This window comes from Amblyomma mixtum, chromosome 6 (assembly GCF_055824585.1).
Source record: "Amblyomma mixtum isolate Tamu chromosome 6, ASM5582458v1, whole genome shotgun sequence".
NCBI lineage: Eukaryota > Metazoa > Arthropoda > Arachnida > Ixodida > Ixodidae > Amblyomma > Amblyomma mixtum.
The window spans coordinates 46,998,894-47,019,551 of NC_143017.1; the positions used below are offsets into that span (position 1 = coordinate 46,998,894).

At 47.8% G+C, this 20,658-nt stretch overlaps 1 protein-coding gene across 1 annotated transcript in view; it reads right to left on the reverse strand.

Annotated features, from left to right (window-relative positions):
* The window catches only part of LOC149338994 (uncharacterized), a 102,852-nt gene that overhangs the window by 29,475 nt on the left and 52,719 nt on the right, over window positions 1-20,658 (reverse strand). The window contains exon 2 of the transcript XR_016283471.1: window positions 13,834-13,891. The gene's annotated coding sequence lies outside the window, so the exon portion shown is untranslated. The remainder of the gene's footprint in view (window positions 1-13,833; window positions 13,892-20,658) is intronic.

A 20,658-nucleotide genomic window follows, 5' to 3' on the forward strand; every position in this document is an offset into this window, starting at 1 on the left:
GGTTTGGTTGGTTTATGGGGTTAAACGTCCCAAAGGGTCAAAGGCTATAGTACATGCATTCAACAGTACACCGCGGAAACAGCACTAGCTCTGGGAATTGAAATGTATTTTTCTTGCTCTGCTCACTATTCTGGGAAGTGCAAAGGCACCGGATTGCGACAGGGTCATCTTGACGCACAGCTACCGGAAGGTCGCCGAACTGGTGTTTAACTTCCTCTTCTTGCCCAAACCATTTCAACGGCGACAGTATAAAAGGTAGACCACAGGTTCTGACTTTCATTCCACCTTCTCTGGACGCACCGCAGTCAAGATGCACGCCCTCTTCCTCGCCTTCGTCATCATCGCCGCCGGTTCGCTGACAGCCGTGAGCGAGGCCAAGTGCCCGGAGCCTACAGGTTCGTCCGACTGTGTCCACACCACCTGCACAGCTGAAGAATGCGAAGCCCAGGGTCTGGAATGCTGCCCAAAGCCATGCGGTGGTACCCGGTGCGTCAAAGGTAAGGGCGGCCTCTACTCATAACACAGGCTTTGTGTGTAGGTGATTTGTTATCTCAACAAGCTTGGGAAAAGAATATCTATGGCTTGTTACTGCGTCATGGTACAGCTACCAAGGCGAAGCCATGAAAAACAGCATCAGAGTTTCTCAAGTGCCGTACGTGGTTCGCTTGCAGGTACGCTAACTTCCCCACGGCCTTTGTTTTACGGGCTTCCTGAAAGATCACGCGTACAATACGCATTATGCTTTCAGGGTAGCAAAAAGTACTGTTTAATGATTCTATTCGCTATCACTGCTTCGGACTTGCGGTTCTTTTGTAGCGGTTAACACGTGCCTACAAATGCAGATTACTGTTTTACTCGCGATGCTGAGTGCTAGAACTGACTTCAATGACGTTATTCTCCGTTTGTCGCTCTTGTTCTGAAAAGAAAAAGTGAGAGCGTGCGCACGTACCGCACAAACTACGTTGCTCACAGCAAATAAAATTGCTCATGAGATACTGCGTCACGAGAAATTTCATGGTTGAGAACAGCACTGGCCAAACATAATTCTTAAATTGGGCGAAGGCTACAACTATGAGGGTTCAATGGCCAATGAAGTTCCGTGATAAAGCATCGGCGTTGCTATTCGACTGCTTATGTTTTTCCATTGTCCTTGTCCTTAATTGCTTTATTATTATTTTTTTGCTCGCAGGAGTGTAACCAGCTGCCCCATCTCCTGATGCCTGGCTAGTAACGCCTGCTGTCCGCAACGTCTCCTATGATCCTAGCTCCGGCTCGACATACAAGGAGCTCAAGAGTGCGCATAAAGAAATGATTTCCTGTAGTATCGGCATACAATAAACAGTGTAGGCACAGGACTGTCTGGGTATAAATTATTTATTTTTTCTCAATCGTGCGAAAAGACGACGAGGTGGCAGTGTTGCGATCCGTATTACGACGAGAAAGAAATGCGTCATGGTAGCGGATTTTGCTCGGGTGACCGATGACTAGGAAATGTTAGCTGTGCAAATCAAAAACGAAATAACCATGACTGTCACTCCCCTACCAGGTGGACATGCTACAAACTGCTTCAAACCTTTGTCTATTTCGAGGAGTTACGTGCGCTGGAGAGGTTGCTTCGCCTGCAAGCTTCTCTAAAGCATATGTATTTTGGCGCAATGTTGGCATAGTTTGTTGGAATACAACACTGAAGGTATCGGCATTTTCTGAATTCGTTAAGCTGATATGGATATTAATTAAACTGGGCTGCCCGTCTCCTCCATAAATAAGTAGAATAGACTGGACCAAGTGCTTAGCCAGGATTTGCATCGCTCAAATGGTGCATACAGAGCATACCCCATAAAAAGTCTATGTATAACCAAATGAACCAGCCCTAGCAGACAGAATCGGAATCATCAACGTAGATACATACTGAAATTAAGGTCGCTATCGAAACATATTTGTTGCAGCATAGTTACAAAGTGCACTTGCAAAACACTATTGGGAAAACACCAGCAGATTAGGCCTTTGCTCCTCCGCATTGAGGAAAAATGTCAAGAACAGGATCACAATACATACTGCCGACTGGCGCCCGCAGACCTGATCATCTCCCACCTTCGAACAGCCTGCCCTCTGTATTTTAGTATGCACTAACTCGCTTTCACAAAAAGCAAACACCATATGAACACATATTCCAGGAGTGCTTGATGCTAAACGAAAAATATGAACACTACTCAGCTTTCTACAGATGGCTTCGAAACAGCGTATTACGTCGTAAGTGCTGTAATACAAGATAAATGGAAGAAGGCAGCAAGGTTGCCTGAGGGCGCATCAGTTTTCACAGCTGAATTCGGCGACAATTCCTTGGATAGGAAAAAAAAAGAACAACGTTGAACGCTTGGTTGAAGTAATTTCACGTTGCCTTCGCATTGGATATACACGTGACACATAACTCAGTGCTTATGAAACAAGATAAACCCATATATGAAAGATATGAAAATGAGCTTACAATATACTGTATACTTCCCCCTGATGTACAATCTCGAGGAGTTAAGGAAAAAATAATTTACTCAGTTTTACTCAGAACAGATACCTTTTCACGCAAGCTTGAGTGTAGGTGAAATTGCATTTCCCTCTGTAGTTTCTCAAGCGAAGCAAGGCTCATAAACAAATTGTAGTTGGAAAAGTGGGAAGCGCCCATTACTCCCCCAAGGGAAAGCGATGTCCATGTGTGACAGTGATATTTGCATGAGGGCGGGCTCGAGGAGGGGACGATTGCTTCGTTGAGGTCGGAGATAGAAATTCGGTGATCCCAAAGAAGCGCGCCCCACGTTTTCGACGCTCTCCGGCCAATGTTTCCTTTCTTAGTGTAGCTGTAAGAAAATCGTCTTTCGTTGTTTTTAAAAGAATATTTCTATGTCGCGCATGTCATTGGAAAACGAGCATACCCAGACTGAATATGAACAACAGTGGCAACCACTCCTAGTGCTCTGCTCTTCACTGCCCCCTTTCTAGTGCGTCGTTGCTGAAGTGTGTCGCAATATGAGGTGTAGTGATGTGCCCTGTGTCGCGTCTTTTCTCGAGCTTGGTTGGTTAGGTGTGTCATATTATGCATTGTGTCGATTTGCGATTATTTTCGTCGTTGTTTGCACTGAGTTCATGTACAGTCGAGCCCAAGGGTGCGCTCTCCTTCTTGTGCATTCGAGGTAGTTCTTTTTATTCTCCGCGTGCGCCGCAACCGCCTAGCATTAGCCATAGCGGAATTACACGCGCTTCGAGCAGCGTGGCGGTGGTGACAGAGAGATGTGCGTCACTTGCGTTGCCAAAGTTTTGGCAGAACTGCAGGAATAGGCCGCCTGCGTTCGTTGGCTTCACTGTCGTTGGCGTAGACAACGTTGTATCCTCCGTTAATTTTAGGAGAGCCGCATAACTGGTTCCCTGGGTCAGCGGGCACCCAAGGCGCGCTTTCAGGTACAGTACGTGGCGGTTATGCCTGCCTGCAAAAAACTGCTTTCGCACAATATTTCGAGCTTTGAGATGCTAAGCCGCAAGCAGTTTTTTTTAGGTCAAGGCGTGAAGAGAGTTTTCTTACTCCGGAAGGGGCCATGCGCCTTTCTGATGCCCCTGCTAGTGGCAGCTGCTTGGCCATTAGCTACCAGTGGAGCCATGATTCGAACCTAAGTAGCACCTACATAATACTGGTTGGATGTTTCAACATAAAATCATGTCACAATATATATTCTGAATGGCATGTGTAATGTCACCACAACGTGGTGGACTTGACTAAGCTTCCACGCGTGGCAGGTGGCAGACAAAAGCCGTGATGGAGCGTATGTTCCTCAGCGTACAAAAAACATCCGTCTTGCCACCCACCAGATTGGGTAGGCCCAGGTTGGTCCACTAGGGAACATAGTGGGTCAGGGCGAAAAGAGCCCTTCACAGCCATGCCACCTTGCTGGCATGTAGCGGAAGCTTCTCCAGCTTGGTTGGAACATGACTGTGTCGTAGTCTCCGAGGGTACGGGACGCGCTTGTGCGCTAATAGGTGCTCAAAGAAAGGGCCCTAGCAGTGCTGAGTGCAGTTGGACTTGATGCTTGGTGCCGACAATCGGGATAAGAGTCCATGGCCAGCGGGTGGGGTATTAGTAGGAGAGGCACACTGCAATCTGCGTGGCAGTAATTCTTACCTTATTTTAATTTTTCAAATTCAGCTATGTGCGCCATCTCCAAAACTGAGAACATGAAGTTTTATTCATTCTTTCGGCTAAAAATTCTCGCAACAATTTCTGCCGTGTAAATTACGCATAAATAACCTACCGCGACCTTAGAAAGGTGAAATGGCGCATTTATTTTCGTAGCAATTTGTATATAAAATTGCATCAGGCTCCTGTCGGTAGGAAATATTATAATATAAATATTTTCTTGAACGGCTTTCTGCGCGTTCTACCCAAATAAATGCCACGGGCGCTGCTTTGCCTTTAACATTTTGGTAGTAAGCGTGTGAACCAATGTAATTAAAAAGCATATCTACGTACTACGACGTTAGCTCACTTTATGCCAACTTGCCCCGGACTTCGGGCGGCACGTAAGCGATACCGAGGCATTCAGGGTTGCCACCCCAGCCGACCACCAGACATTCGAATCTGGATCCATGGGCCCCTCTACCGGGCCTTGTTAGCATTTATAGCCGACACCGGCCAGCACATGTAGGTATAACTCTCTTAAGCAGATAGCTTAAGCGGATAGCTGCAGACTGTGATGTACTGTTTGACGAAATAGTAAATCAAACGATCATAATGCCGAAGGGCATATTTACGCAATAAATAGTAGTAGTAGTAGTAGTAGTAGTAGTAGTAGTAGAGGACTTTTATTCGGCAAAAATTTACAGGCCGAGCATGTCGACCACCTGGGCGACCAGAAGTCGCTGTTCTTCCTCCCCTTCAGCGCCAAGCCAGTCGAGCCAGGTGGTGATGGATAAAAAAAGTGGGGGGTAGGAACCCGACTGCTGAGCAGCCGGGCAATAGAAGAGGCAATGGGCAAGGCCCGCATAGATACAGGGGCAGTTGGGACAGGAAGGGTCCGATCGATAGCGATAGAGAAAGAGGCGAGACGGGGTGATGACTGCATTAATTTGGATGTGCCGAAGAAGGCGAGCCTCCGGCACCGTGAGCGATGGATGAGGGGGAGAGTAAAGGCGTTTGTCGATAAATACAACTGTTCAATGCGCACCTTCAATCAACCTAGACTAGCGAATTTCACACTGCACCTCGCATCTTCTTGGCATGCCAGCCTGATCCCATTCCCTCTTCCTGAAATTCGAACATACAGCAGCGAATCAACGTCGTTTTCATCTTGCCCAAAAATTCTTTACAAGACGGTGATCAATGGCTGGCACCTTCAGTGAGTTCATTTCTTTGTACATCTTCCATGTTTCTCGTCTGCTGACCACTCCCTTCTTAAGCATGGACTTGGGCACCGCCATTAATCGTTAGTTTAGGCTCTAAAATACTTAGTGAGGTGCAAGCACTTATACAAGATGTCTTGCAAAAAAAGTCAGGTTACCCGACCGCGGCGGCCGCGTTTCGATGGAGGCGAAACGCAAGAGGCGCCCGTGTGCTGTGCGTTGTCAGTGCACGTTAAAGATCCCCAGGTGGTCGAAACTATTCCGGAGACCTCCACTACGGCACCTCTTTCTCTCTTTTTTCTTTCCCTCCCACCTTCCTCCCTTCCCTTACGGCGCGGTTCAGGTGTCCGTCGATATATGTGAGACAGATACTGCGCCATTTCCTCTCCTCAAAAACCAATTTACCATTTATTTACCATTTACTGCATGTGATGAAGTTAGAAATGCGATAAAAAAGTGTCGCCTATCTCGAAATCGAAATCTCTTGTGATCTTATTTGGTTCCTACGCAGTAACACCATAATCAATAATGATAATCACACGCTTGGTTAGCTTCTCCGTAATTTTTATTCTGGCCCAACCTCACTTAGCCCTCTTGTATAAAACACTAATTCGTAGCAAACTAGCATACGCTGCATTGATTAAAGGTACCAGTTGTGCTAACCTAACTTTGGCCTGGAGCTTGTTCAAAACAACTCCATTCGTTTCATTCTCATGCCTATCATGATACTACTAGTATCATCGTACTACCAGTACTAGTATACTAATAGTATTTTATCGCATTTTTATTATTCCATAAGATTTTCATATTTCTCCAAAGATTCGCAGCCCACTCATCCTTTCCCCTGGACCACGCACGCAAGGGTGGAAAAGCACCATCAGGACAAGAACATGCAGCGGAAAGCAAAATTGCTTGTGTCTCTCTTTTTCTTCTTTCACTTCCACCTTCCTTCCTTCCGTTACGGTGCGGTTCAGGTGTCCACCGAAATATGTGAGACAGATATTGCGCGATTCCCTTTCCTAAAAAAACAATTTATTCTTTCTATACCTCAGTGTTCCTGGATCAATCGCCAGCATTAGAGACATTCCTCGTCTTCGAACAACATTAAACATTTAGGTATATTTAGATAATTGACTTCTGTGCTTCGCGTTCTCTCTTTTTGTGTTACATTGTTCCAATTATTCACTCCCCTCTGCATTATGCCCAAGGCCTTCAGGGAAAAATAAAAAAAAATATTCCCTGTAGATTCCCCGTGTGCTGTGCGATGTCGGCGCACGTGAAAGATCCCCAGGTGGTCGAAATTATTCTGGAGACCCCCCCTACGGCCTCTCTTTCTCTCTCTCTTCTTTCACTCCCACCTTCCTCCCTTCCCTTACGGCGCGGTTCAGGTGTACACCGAGGTATGCGAGACAGACATACTGCTCCATTTACTTTCCTCAAAAAGCAATTTACCAATTTACCCATTTCACCAACACTTTTGGCTATGGTGCTCTGCTGCTGGCCCGAAAGACGCGGGTTCGATCCCGGCCGCGGCGGGTGAATTTCTTTGGAGAAGCAATTCGAGGCCCGTGTACTGTGCGATGTCAGTGCACGTTAAAGAACCCCAGGTGGTCGAAATTTCCGGAGCCCTCCACTACGGCGTCTCTCATAGCCTTAGTCGCTTTGGGACGTTAAACCCCATAAACCAGCCAACTTTTCATTTTCGTTCCCAGCGTTTGATTTCATACATCTTCCTTTGCCATTTTGCATTCAAGCATGCATTTGTATCATCTGTACTGCATATATAGGCGTACTTGCATTCAAGATTGTCAATCTTGCCAAAGTTGTACGCTGTTACCGAATGCCCCAAGTTTCCACCCTTGTCAAATCTTCTGTCTCATGCATTCCCCTCCCGGTTTTCTAAACATGTTAAGCAATTGAAACATGTCTATATAACACTGCTTTTTGAAACGAGTGACTTGCGTGAATACGCATTAATGTGCCGGCTTTGCATACGAGTACTAGCTATGCTCACTTTAGCTGAGGAGAACCACGCTAATGCGGTACTGTTATGTAACAGACGAACAATAAGAAGTTAATTGTTTCTACGAAATTACATCACCGCCTTCAGCGCACACAACTGTCGTCTGCTTAACTAGTGACAGTTTCATTCATTTCGTAACGGTTTGGCTGCCATGCAATGGAATCGTAAAGCTTGTGTTTGAACAAAATATAGAAAATTCGTTTCCAAACACAGTTTCTAAACACTATATTGTACACCAATTGTGTAAAATAATGCCCTAAATATATTGCTATTGCACGTCTGCAATAGGATGGAAGGGAAAACTTTATTTACACTAATGGTTTTTCCTGCGGTTTGGGGGCATCTTCAGAGACGTCTTGGTTCTACCCCCAGGAGCCTTCTCTGTCGAAGTCGTCCGCCTCTAATCAGTGGTCGGTTGCCCTCAGTCCAGGGCTCCGCTGGCCACTGCCGCCCGTTGAGCTCGCTGCACCAGACCTTGTTGGTCTTCACAGCGGTCGCTGGACAGCAGAGTCTCCCACTGCTCCGCACTGGGGTTTTGTATTTTGGGGGCCACGTGTATGTTTTGGCAGGCCCATGTGATGTGGTATAGAGTAGGTTTTTCGTCGCACCAGGGACATTTGTCCGTGTATATCGTAGGGTGCATTTTGTTTAGTATATGTAGGTTTTGGAAAGAGCCTGTTTGTAATTGTCTCCAAGTGACAGCTTCCTCTCTGCTGAGAGATTTGTGCGGTGGGGGATATCGCATTCTTCTGCCTCTATAGTTTTGTAGTATGGCCGAATATTCCCTGGGTGCTGGCGCGAGTTCGGCGGTCTCGTCGGATGCTCGGAAAGTAATGTATCCTCGAGCTATCCTGTCGGCCTCTTCGTTCCCTGCCACCCCCGTGTGCCCCGGTACCCACACAATTTTGTGTGGGATCTTGTCGTTTTGTTCTTCCTGGTTTTTAATTCTGTCGCTGGCTGCGAGGAGTATACGGAGCGCGTGACGACCTATCCTGCCATTCATGTAATTTCGGCAGGCTGTTTGAGAGTCCGTGAGTATTGTTAGTGACCGCCCGGTTCTATAGCCCTCCGCCACCGCTAGAGCAACGGCTACTTCCTCGGACTCTGCAGCTGTGCAGCCTCGGAGAGCCGCTCTGGTCATTTCGCGTAAAGACGAATCGACCACCGCCGCTACAGCGATTTTGGTGTCTCCTCCTCTCCAAGACGCGTCTGTATACACGGTCGTGGCTTGAGGAGCGTATGTTTTCTCAATGAATTCGGCCCTCGCTTCTCTTCTGCCTCGATGGAGGTTGGGATCCATGTTTTTTGGTATTGGAGCTACCTTGAGGGTCTTGCGAAGCTCGTTGGGGATCGTTGCCGTCCTCGACATTTCTCGCATCTGATCGCGGTATCCGAGCCTCTGCAGGAGCGCTCTTCCAGTCGTTGTTTGCAACAGCCTGAGTTTTTGCGACTCAAGCTGCGCCTCTCGTAGCTCCTCAAAGGTGTTATGTAATCCCAGGGCCATGAGTTTTTCTGTAGACGTGTAGCGTGGTAGTCGGAGCGCTGTCTTATACGCTTTGCGTAGCAGGGCATCCGCTTGTTGTATTTCGTTTTTGTTGAGGCACTGGTAGGGTAGGCTGTACGTGATTCGACTAACTACTAGGCTTCTTATTAGTTTTAGTGTGTCCTCTTCCCGCATGCCATGTCGCCTGTTGGTGATGCGGGTGATCAATCGTGCGACTTGTAGCGTTGCTGCTTTCAGTAATGTAAAAGTGTGAGTACTGCGCTGGTTGGATTGAACCCACATGCCCAAAATTCTTATTGTTGTCTTTTCGGGTATGGGTGTCCCTTCTAGGTAGACGTTGAGTTTTAGGTCCTCGTTGGTTGGGACGGTCCGGTTTTGCTTGCCTCTCCAGACTCTCAGCAGTTCCGATTTCTCGGTCGAGCATGCGAGTCCTCTTTCTGCGAGGTATTGCTCTACACAAGAGGCCGCTTGCTGTAGCCTTTCTTCCTTCTCTCCGAGACAGCCCGTGTTTGTCCAGACTGTGTATATCGTCAGCATACATTGCATGCCTGATGCCTTCGATGTTCTCTAGTTTTCGAGCTAGGCCTATCATAGCTATGTTGAAGAGTAGGGGTGAGATAACTGACCCTTGGGGTGTTCCCTTGTTTGGAGTGCGAATTTTGTCCGATCGAAGGTCTCCTATGCCGATGGTGGCAGTTCTATCGGACAGGAAGGCTTTGACGAAGCCGTGGATTCTGCGTCCGCAATCCAGGTTGTCTAGGCCCGTAAGGATCGCTTCGTGGCTGACGTTATCGAATGCCCCCTTGATGTCCAGGGCCATTATGACATTTTCTCCCGTCCGAGGTACGTTTCGCAGGACATCTTCTTGTATTTGGAGGAGAACGTCCGGCGTCGAGAGCTTCGCTCTGAAGCCGAACATGGTATGTGGTACACAGTCGTTATCTGCCATGTAATTTTGAAGTCTTAAAGTCATAACCCGTTCGTAAAGCTTGCCAAGGCACGACGTGAGTGATATGGGCCTGAGGTTTTCAATTTGTAGCTTTTTACCAGGTTTAGGTATCATTATTACTTCGGCGTGTTTCCAATCTTCGGGAACCGTCTCCGCCTCCCAATGTTTGTTAAGAAAGCTGACGAGCTCTTGTATGAGGTCGTCGCTCAGGTTGCGGATTAGGGCGTTGTCGATTCTGTCCGCTCCGGCTGCCGTGTTTCTGGTGGTGTTTCTTATGGCCGCGTAAACCTCTTCCACAGTTATGGGGCGGTCGAGTTTCTCGTTTTCGGCTCCTCGATACGTTCTTTGGTATCGCGGGGGATTTTGATCGCCAAAACATTTTTCTCGTGCCTTCTCCAGTAGGGCGATGTCTGATCCCTCGAAGGAGTGGATGAATCTGTGGATGGCTTTATTGTTTTCTGATTTTATTTTGGTCGCATCGATTAGTGGTTTTAAGAGATTCCAGGTTCTGGCTGTGCCTAGAGTTCTCCTAAGCGAGTCGGTGAGTATTCCCAATTTTGTTTCGCGAGTTGCATCGCGTATTCTTCCGCCTTTGCCGTAATTTCTGCTATCTTTAGTTTTAGTTTCCTGTTGTGTTTTTGCTTCCGCCATCTTTTGGTGAGACTGCGTCTCGCTTCCCATAGCCTGAGGAGGTGGGCGTCTACTTCGGGCGTTGCTGTCGTTCTGCTTAGACTTTTTGTGCATCGTTGTCGCGTTTCTCTCAGCATGCCGCTCCATTCCTCCAGTGATTGGATACCGCCTTCAGATTTGTTGCAAGCCCCGCGAAACGCGGTCCAGTCAGTGATTTTCGCCTGTCCAATCTGGCGTCTTATGGTGTCGGATGCTATTCGTGTCCGGAGGATAAAGTGATCGCTGCCTAGATTTTCCATCATGTTTTCCCACTGTGACTCCCTGCTCTTCCTTACGAAGGTGAGGTCCGGGCATGTGTCCGTGCTCACGCTATTTCCGATTCTCGTGGGGGTCGCAGGATCTGTGATTAGACTGCAGCCAAAGTATTCCGCTACTTCCACTAATGTTCTTCCCTTGATGTCTTGTTTCTGGTATCCCCAACTCCTGTCCATGGCGTTGAAATCTCCTACGATGATGAGCGCATTTTCTTTGGCCAGCTTGTGCGCTCCATAAAACAGTTCGAAGAGTTTGGCTTTTCTTTGTCTCGGCGGGCTGTACACATTCAGTAAGAACGTGCTGCGTCCCTTTCGCTTCTTCGGAATGAGTTCAACAAGCGCGTGTTCAATGTCGGTGTCGGCGATGGTATCGCGCCTATTGGCGGTAATGGTTTTGCTGACTAGGACGGCCGCTTTACCTTCGTTTTGACTCTCGTAAACCTCGTACCCTTGTAAGGTCGGCTTGATTCCAGTCTCTTGGAGCGCAATTACATCAGGAGGTGTGAGTTGTGTGTTTATATATTGTTTTAAGAGGGCCTGCTTTTTGCGGTAGCCTCTGCAGTTCCATTGCCAAATATCTAAGTGTTCTTGTTCTTGCCGATACGTACTGATGATGTTTACGCGTTACTGCTGTTGCCTTGTTCATTTGCGAAAGCTGTTAGCGCTGGACGGTTGTACGCCCTTTCCGTAATGTTTTCGGTATGTTTTTGTTTTCTAAAAGCGCTTCTGATCTTTGAGATCTGCCCTTGGAATTGTACTTGCATCTGTTGCATTTGCAACTGGATTTGCTGCATCATATCCTGCATCATCTGCTGCATCATCTGTTGCATTCGTGTTTCAAGGTCTCCTTCGTTCGATGCCTGCGGTTGTCGTTTTGTAAGGGCTCTAGTCGTGTCGAGTTCCCGCTGTTGTTCCTTTAGTGTTTTTGTGAGTTCCTCAACTTTGCGTTCGAGCTCGTTTTGTTTGATTCGAGCGAGTTCTAGCTCGCGTCTGAGCGCATCGCTTTTCGCGTCCTTCGGTTCTGTGACGCGACTGTCTTTGTTGTTTGTGTTGTTTATGTCACTACCCTTTCCTACCGAGTGCGAAGCAGTGGTAGAAGCCCAGCTCACCTTGCTGCCGTTTGTCTGAGAAGGCTTCTTCTTTTTCTTTTTCTCTTGCTTCTCCCCCTCCTGTGGGCCGGCTGGTGGTAGAGGCGGAAAGGAGTTGGACCTCGATCGGCTCCTCGATGTCTCTCCCTCTGAGCTGAGCCATCGCTTGGGTGGTCGCCCGCGTTGGTCGCTCCGTCCTCTTCCTCCTGTGGGTTTTGGCCTCGCCTTTTTCAATCTCTCTCGGCACTCCTTGGATCCGGTCCGGTGTGCCTCGCCACAGATTATGCACTTGGGCGCGCACTCGTAGTCGTCGGGCGGGTTCGAAACTCCGCACAGTCCGCACACAGTAATGTTCGGTGTGCGGCACACGTCGGAGCGGTGTCCTTGCTTGAAGCAGACGTAACACACTTGCCTAGTGGGGCGGTACTGGTAGCATGGTACTTCTACTCCGTAATAAATGACGAATTTCGGCAAGACTGGGCCGTCGAACGTGAGCACTGCCGTCTTGGATTTTCCGAGCATCCTTGCCTGAAGTGTGGTGACTCCTTGAGTTCTGACTCGTAAGTGTGCTTTGAGTTCTTCAGGAGGGGTACCTGGGTCTACACCATGGATCACGCCGCGCAGGACGTCTTCCGGTGCCGCCACGTAAGCGTTTACATCATAAGTATTTCCGTCGAATTTGAGACGGGTAATGTGCCGCACTAGCTGAGCCGTTTGCTCGTGCGGGGTGCTAACGATAATGATATTGGATCCGGTGCGAAGCCTTACAAGTAGGTCCTCGTCCTTGCATTGCTGGCCGCACGCCATGACAATGGCGCGCGCTACTTGGTGGGTGGTGAGGGACTTCACCATGAGTCCTTTCTTAGGTCGAATAATGATCTTGTAGTCGCTTCTGGGGAGTGGCGGCATTCTTCGCCTAGGCCTGCTCTGCTCCCTTGATCCATTCTTGTTGCAGCCGGTCGCATCACCCGGTAATTTTCCATCGTGAGGTTTGGCGGCTGGGCCGGTTCCCGTGCCTTTGCGTTCTTTTCGCCTTTGAAGTTTTCTCTGGCGCTTGGATTGTGCAAGCTCCCAGCTGGCGTCGTTGTTGTACCCGGCTGGCTTCGACGAGGAGTCGGACGGGATCTCGTCCTCACTTCCCAAGTCGGCGTCTCCGAAGTCTTCTTCATCCATCTCTTGGAATTCGTTGAGAAGGACGTTTGGTGATTGTAATGGCACATCGTTGTCTTGGCTGGGCCCCGCCATATGGTCCGTCGTTGAAACGGCGTCGATGCTAGGCGTCGGCGTCGTCGACAAGGTTAGCGGCCCATGCTCTCACGATGTCGAGCTGTGTGGCCCGTTAGGGTTAGCGGGCCGGCGCCCGCTTTATAACTTTCAAGTCTGGTAGAAAGCCGGAAACTGGTCCTACCGCTTGAAATTTCTATCCTGGGGATCCAGCACTTGATATGTTTCCGTTCCGAAGAAAATCCGGTGGCGAGAATGATTTGGTGCGGTCGAATTTGGTCAAAATCTGCGGAACCGATGCGACGCGCGTCCGCTTGCTTGAACCGCCATGTAGCGTCCCTCACGTCTGCAATAGTCTAGAATTGCCGCATGCCATAACAAGCTCTCGTGCTCTGCCGCTAAAAGTTTTGAGTGACTGTTTACAAGCTTTCTCTTCATATTCCATCTGTTTTGCAGGTTGGTTTGTCAGGCCTCTTTTTTACCACGCTGCTCGTGCCTTTTTGTTCGCTGTCACTGCTGCCCAGGAGTACTTCAGTAGACATTGTGTAAGCAAAGTTACCTTGGTGTGCGTTTCGCCCAAAATGAGCAATGAAATCAACGATCTGGGGCAAGAACTGCGGCAGGAAATAAAGGCAGCGCGCGAAACGGTGGACCGGGATTTACGTTCCGATATGAGAGAACTGCGAGCAGAAGCACGTGAACATGAAAAAATCATGACTCACATGAATGAAGTTTTTGAAGAGGTCAAGAAAGATTGCAGTGACGTCAAGGCAGAAAATGCTGCACAAAGAGAAGAAAACAGTGCACTGCTTGCTGAGCTTGATGCGATTAAGAAACGCCTTACGAGTGCGGAATTCCGTCTGACACAGAGCAATACTCGAGAAACAAAAGCGTTGGAATTGAAGGCTTAGATGAAAAGCCCGATGAGGACGTCACCAGCATTTTCTGTGATCTTGGTGCACTCGCCGTTGTGCGTATTGCCCAAGAGAATATTGAAGCTTATCATGACGTCCCGTCCAAGAATAAACCCAGTCGCATTGTTGTTCAGTTCAGTCAGCGCGAAAAGAGGGCTTTCTTGCTCGAAAAAGATAGAAAGCTTCGCCTTGAGAATTCTGACCTTGGCCACACATCAGAATGCCTTGTGTTTGTTATTGAACCCCTGTGCCCTACTTTGAAACTTCTTTTGGGAATGGCTGCTTCCAAACAGCGTTCTTCTGGCTGGGAAGTATTTTTGGCGCCGCAACGGAAAAATTTTCGCTAGAAAGTCAGATGGCTCTGACGTATTGGCCATCCAGCAGGAACATGATCTTGAAAAGATGCAGTGAAAGTGTTCCTGCATCGGCTAGGACTCGCAAAAGAGAATGAAGCGAAACATGAAAAATAATGCTTCTTGCAGAGGCCCTGTCAGATCTAAAAAAATTACCGACGATTACGTTACTTCCTAATGCGAAATTTGAGCGCAGCAAATAAGCTGTTTCACCTTTTCGATAGATTGAGGCAAAGAAATCGAGCAACACATGTATGCGCTATCACAGAATTTTTTTTTTATTTTTCACACGTATTCCTTTAACAACCAGGTCTAGCCGTGGGAAGTGGTCACGTATTCGTCGACGTGCCGGGGCCTACGTGAAATAACCGGCGCGTCGGCAACTGAAGAGCACCCTATCCGCCACACAAGAACAGGGGGGGGGGGGTACCCTTTCCTCCTCTTTCTGCATGGCGGCGACGGTGTTCTATGCAGTCACGTTATCTTGACTCTCTAGCGGCGTCAGCGGCATCCAGCGGTATCAGTCGGTCGCTGCTATCTTTCTGCATGGCGGCGACGGTGTTATTTTGACGTTATCTTGACTCTCTAGCGGCGTCAGCGGCATCCAGCGGTATCAGTCGGTCGCTGCTAGCGCTGGGGGGATGAAAGGGGGGCGGAGCTGGTTACGAGGCCGACGCCGACGACGACGCGAAACCCAGGAACGGACGCCAAAGAGCTGCGCTCTAAAACCTTTCCTATAACGACGTTGAAGGCGTGATGGTATCACTAATTCACAAAAAAATTGAACGGCACAGGGTGGAAGCTTTCACTCTTTCGCACAAAAGATTACAACGAAGCTGACTTAGCATGAACGCTAATTCTTCGCTTTTAGACCAGAAACACGCATTCATCCCTCTTATGTAACGTGTACACTAGATTTGCAGTTGATTTTGACAATATACTTGCCATCTTCTTATCTCCGCGGGCGTTCGAAGTCCCTTTTTTTATATGCAGGCTGTTAGAAGTCAAAGCATTGCTCATGTTGCTTGCACAAAGCATTCCCAATGAAGCCTTATAGCTTAACGCAGGCATATATGTGCATTTGATATTGAATATTAATCTGAATGCCAGCCTAACGTACCGCTTCCAGTATGAATGGTGCGTAATAGCGCGAAGTCGTCTTTGCGCATGCATCATGCGTTGGTAGTTTGATAACGTCTGCTCGAGATATAAATATGCAATACAGGTATTCTCACGATGGCTTCGTGTATGAGAGACTTAGTTTATGCAACGGAGCTGGACGGCTGTGCATTGGGTTATTCTGGGCGGTGCTTGTACTGCATTCATTTTAATCTGAGATCTGGCAAGAATAAGGATAGCGATCGTGTGGCTTTCTGTAACCAGGCCATTGTATTGAATTGATATATTTAATGTAGTGATGTTTTCTGAAACCTGTTTGACTGTCAAGAGGATGTGATTAAGCTATCTGGCTATAAATTTTACTTTGTTAATCGTGCAGGTAAACGTGGTGGTGGTGTATCGATACAAATTCCCTAGGAGTTTTGTTGTGCTACTCCCGACTTCGAAGTGCTTGTACTAAAATTACACAAATACTTATTCTGTACTTCTATCGCCCACCATACGGTGACTTGTCTCCGTTTTTCTCGTTCATGAATTGTTTGTTAGAATTTGTCAATGCTCAAAACTTCTATATTATAGTGGGTAGAGATTTCAATGTTATTTTCTTGCTGAAAATCTCACAAGGATGAAGTTTAAATCTCTTTTGAATATTATCTCATGCCAAAATGTGATAATATCACCTACACGGCTGGCAGAAGGTTCCCAAACACTTCTTGATCTCTTTATGGTTAATTTCGAAACCTGTCGTAATAAAGCTGGTATCATTAACTACTCTTTGAGCGATCACCTTCCGATATTTCTCTCAGTCTATCATTATGGTTTTCAAGTCAGTGCGAAATCTGAGCTTCATTTGCTCTGCTGGCAAATCAACCTGCGCACATTATCTACATTCCGCGAATGGATTGGAGAAGTAAACTGGAAGGACGTCCTTTCTGCATATAACCATGACGTAGCTTATGAGAAGTTTCTGAAGAAATTCTTATCTCCGTTTATAATTTCTGCTTTCCGAAAAAAAGTTTCAATAGGTGAAAAAAAATCCGGAAACCATAGATAGCATCTGAACTCCTGAACCTCATTAAAAAGGGTGACCGGCTTTTTCAAAGGTTTATCAAGGTCAAATACCCGGACGCACTCAATGCCTTTAAGAGGCATCGAAATCAAGTCAACAAAGAACCTCGTACTGTTAAGAATCGTTACCACTGTAACCAGCAATCAGGTCAGGTTTGGCGTAGATCACACCAAACTTTCGACAAATCTCTGGAGATGCTCACAAAACTAGTTAATAATGTCGTAGAAATATCAGGGGAGAGATTAGCTAATACTTTTAATGACCACTTTCTTTTTGGGGTATCAGGTCGTCTAGCGGAGAGTGCTTATCTTTCATGAAACCTTCCTAACCACAAGCTGCGTTTTTGGAACCAGCCTCGGAACCTGAAATATTAACTGCGTTTTCCCGCTTAAAAAACAGCACCTCCGCCGACCCTATGGGTCTTCAAGTGAAACCTTTACAATACGTCATGGACTTAGTAGGGGATATTTTGGTGCATATGTTCAACATCTGCCTCTCATCTGGGGCGTTTCCCCGGAGCATGCAGTGTGCCAATGTAACCATAATATATAAAACAGGCGACCAAAACAAACTTTGTAATTTCCCATTTCAATAAGTTCGGGTTTTTTTTCAAAAGGACTTGAAGAAGTTATTCTCAAACGACTAACTTCCTTCACTGATCACCGCAACATCTTAGCTCCTGCGCAGTATGGCTTTAGAAAAAATAGGTCCATTGAATTAGCGCTACTTACGCGGAAAGAAACGATCCTTCAAAATTTTTAACACAAAAACATAAAACATTGTTCTTGGTTTCTTCCTTGACATCCCTAAAGCCTTCGATTACATTAATTACCGTGTACTCCTTGAAAAGTTGGAGCGTTATGGTGTTCGTGGTGTAGCCCTTAGGATGATTTCATCATACCTTGAGCCCCGATCACAATGTTTTGTGATAACAGGGCACTCTCCTGCCGTAGAACCGGTTAAACTAGGCATTCCTCAAGCAAGAATCCTAGATCCTTTTCTATTTGTTTTACACATAAATTACATAGTCAACACTGGCCCCATTGCCAAGTACGTAATTTTTGCAGTTGATACAATTTTATTCTTTTCAGGCTCTTCTGGTGCAGATTTCAGCGCTTCACCTAGTTATCATTTCAGTAGCAAAAAATGAATAGTAATTGAATATTAGAAAAACTAAGACTTTTATATTTCATCCAAAAAATAAACTTTATGCGCTATCGCCAGTTGTAATTGACGGTGTAGATATTGATACAGCTTAGAAGTGGACGAAGAAGAAGTGCTCCGCCATCTCGCTTGTGACGAGGATGGATGGATGGATGGAAAACTTTATTGAGCAAGTGAGTTTGGACCGTACAAGGTCTCAGGGCCACCGCACAGCCCTCACATTACGCGCATGTGTCCAGGCCACGTAGGGCCATGGCACTGGCACCCCGGTTCACACAGCGAAGTTGCGAGTCCGGGTCCTGCGACGCAAGGAGGGCCTCCCATTCCTCCCATGTACCGATGGCGGGCTGTCCCTGCGGGGGAGGATCGGCAGGGCAGCCGAAGAGGATGTGGTCTAGGGTGGCGTGCGGTTCTCCGCAGAGAGTGCACTCGGGGGAAACATTGCGGAAGTGGGATAGAAGCTGAGGGGTAGGAAGAGTTCGGGTCTGGAGTCGCCTCCAGAGGATTTGTTGGGAGTGGGATAGGCGGGGGTGGGGAGGGGGATAGAGTCGACGGGCAAGGCGTGCTTGTTGAGTTAGTTCTGAGAACGTGTGTGCCCGCTCCCTCGAGAAATCCCGGCTGGGGTCGCCATTTGCCCGGCAAATAAGTCCTCGGGCTATGTTATCGGCGGCCTCATTTCCGGGATTGCCAGAGTGAGCCGGCACCCACACGAGCTCAATACGCCTATCGGGATTTAGGGTGCACATTCTCAATATCTGCCACGCAGGGGGATGGACGCGTCCGCGGGCGAAGTTAAGAATGGCTGTTTTGGAATCGCTTAGTATATAAGCCGCATTGGTTTGGGCAATGGCTATTGCTATAGCTGCTTCCTCTGCTTCTTCCGGGGTACAAGGTGGGTCTATGAAATGGGTAAATGGGGGGGCTGCTGGATGATAAGCCACAGCTACTGAACGGTCTGTACCACACGCGGCGTCCACCCAGCGCACATCCTCTAAAGTGCCATATTCTTTATGGAGAGCTTTGGCTCGCGCGACTCGGCGGGATTGATGGTATTCAGGGTGGACATTCTTAGGAAGGGGTTTCAGGATAAGCGCGGAGTGTATGGCGCGAGGGAGAGAGATGAAGTCTGTCGTATGTGCTGGTATGCGAATTCCCAGAGAATCCAGTATATATCGTCCAGTTTCCGTGCCAGCCAGACGAAGGTACTGTGTGTAGCGATGTGCATCTATAAGTTCTTGTATAGTGTTGTGCATTCCTAATTTTAAGAGTCTGTCCGTGCTAGTGCTCTTTGGTAGGTTTAGCGCTGCTTTGGTAGCCATGCGGATAAGAGCATTGATCTTGTCTTTATCCGAACAGGAGAGGTTTAGGTAAGGAGTGGCGTAAAGAATGCGGCTAAGCACAAACGCATGCAGCACCTTGAGATTATCTGCTTCATCTAGACCGGCTCGTGAATGTGAAACCCTTCTAAGAAGATGGATGACGGAGTAGGTGGACTGTTTTAGTGCTTTCAGTGTAAGGTTGTTTTTCCCCGTGTCCTGTAAATGCAGGCCAAGAATGCGGAGGGTAGGTGTTTGCGGTATGGGAGTGTCATGCAGGTAGATAGTGATGGGGGAGGTAGGGACGCGCCGCGGGCGGATTATGAGGAGTGCTGACTTTGTGGGGGAGCATTCAAGCCCAATGTTTGCCGCGTGAGTAGCGATAGTTGTAGCGGCTTCCTGAAGGGTCGATTCTATGTCGCCATCCGAGCCGTATGTGGTCCAAACCGTTATATCATCCGCGTAAAGTGTGTGTCCTAAGTGCGGGATGCGGCTGAGAGCCTTGGCCAGGGGGATGAGGGTGAGGTTGAAGAGGAAGGGAGATAACACCGCCCCTTGCGGGGTACCAATGTTACCAAGCGTGAAGGGGGGGGTCTGTATATCATCTATATGCAGTGAGGCTGTGCGACCGTTTAAGAAGGCCCGGATATAGTTGTAGGTCTTAGGCCCCAACTGCAGCTCTTGGATGCCCTGCAGGATGGCGCTGTGCGTAACTTTGTCGAATGCTTTGGTGAGGTCGACTGCCAGGATTGCTCTGGTGTGATGTAACATGTCATTGAGGATAGCGTGTGAAATCTGCAGTAGGGCGTCCTGTGCCGAGAGGTGGGATCGAAATCCTACCATAGTATGTGGATATAGTCCATGGGATTCCATGTGTTGCGTGAGACGGGTGAGGATGACATGCTCAAACAGTTTGCCCAAGCACGAAGTCAGCGAAATGGGACGGAGGTTTTGGGCGTTAATGGGCTTGTTTGGTTTAGGAATGAAAATTATTTTCCCGTGCTTCCATTCAGCAGGTAGCGCCCCCATTTCCCAGCACTCATTGAAGTAGTCGGTGAGAAGGGAAATTGAACGGTCATCTAGATTTCTGAGCATGACATTTGTGATTTGGTCCTCCCCAGGGGTTGAGTTTCGGAGCTTGATAAGGGCTGCTCTGACTTCAACCTCCATAATGGGGGCGTCGAGGGAGGGTTGATCGGGGCCTACATAGTCGGGATATGATACAGCTTGGCCCACAGTGGTATAAGTTAATTGGAGTTGGCGTAACAGTGCTTGATGATTTTGACGATTTTTATGGGTAAGTCTTTTCAGTGTGAGCCGAGTTTGCTTTTTAGCTTGAGTGGGGTCTATCATATGTCGCAAAAGATGCCAGGCCCTGGTGGAGGAGAGATTACCTCGTAATCCGTCACATAATTGGTGCCAGTTAGATTTACTGAGTGCGGCACTGTGTTCTTCTATTTGTTTCTGTAGTTGCGCTAATTTTAGCTTAAGTTTCCGATTTTGCTTCTGGGTTTTCCAGCGTGTGAGGATACTGTTTTGAGCTTGGAGTAGGTGCGCTAAGCGACTGTCTGCAACGGGAGTCTCGGGGGTGGCGTCTAATGTTTGCGTGAAT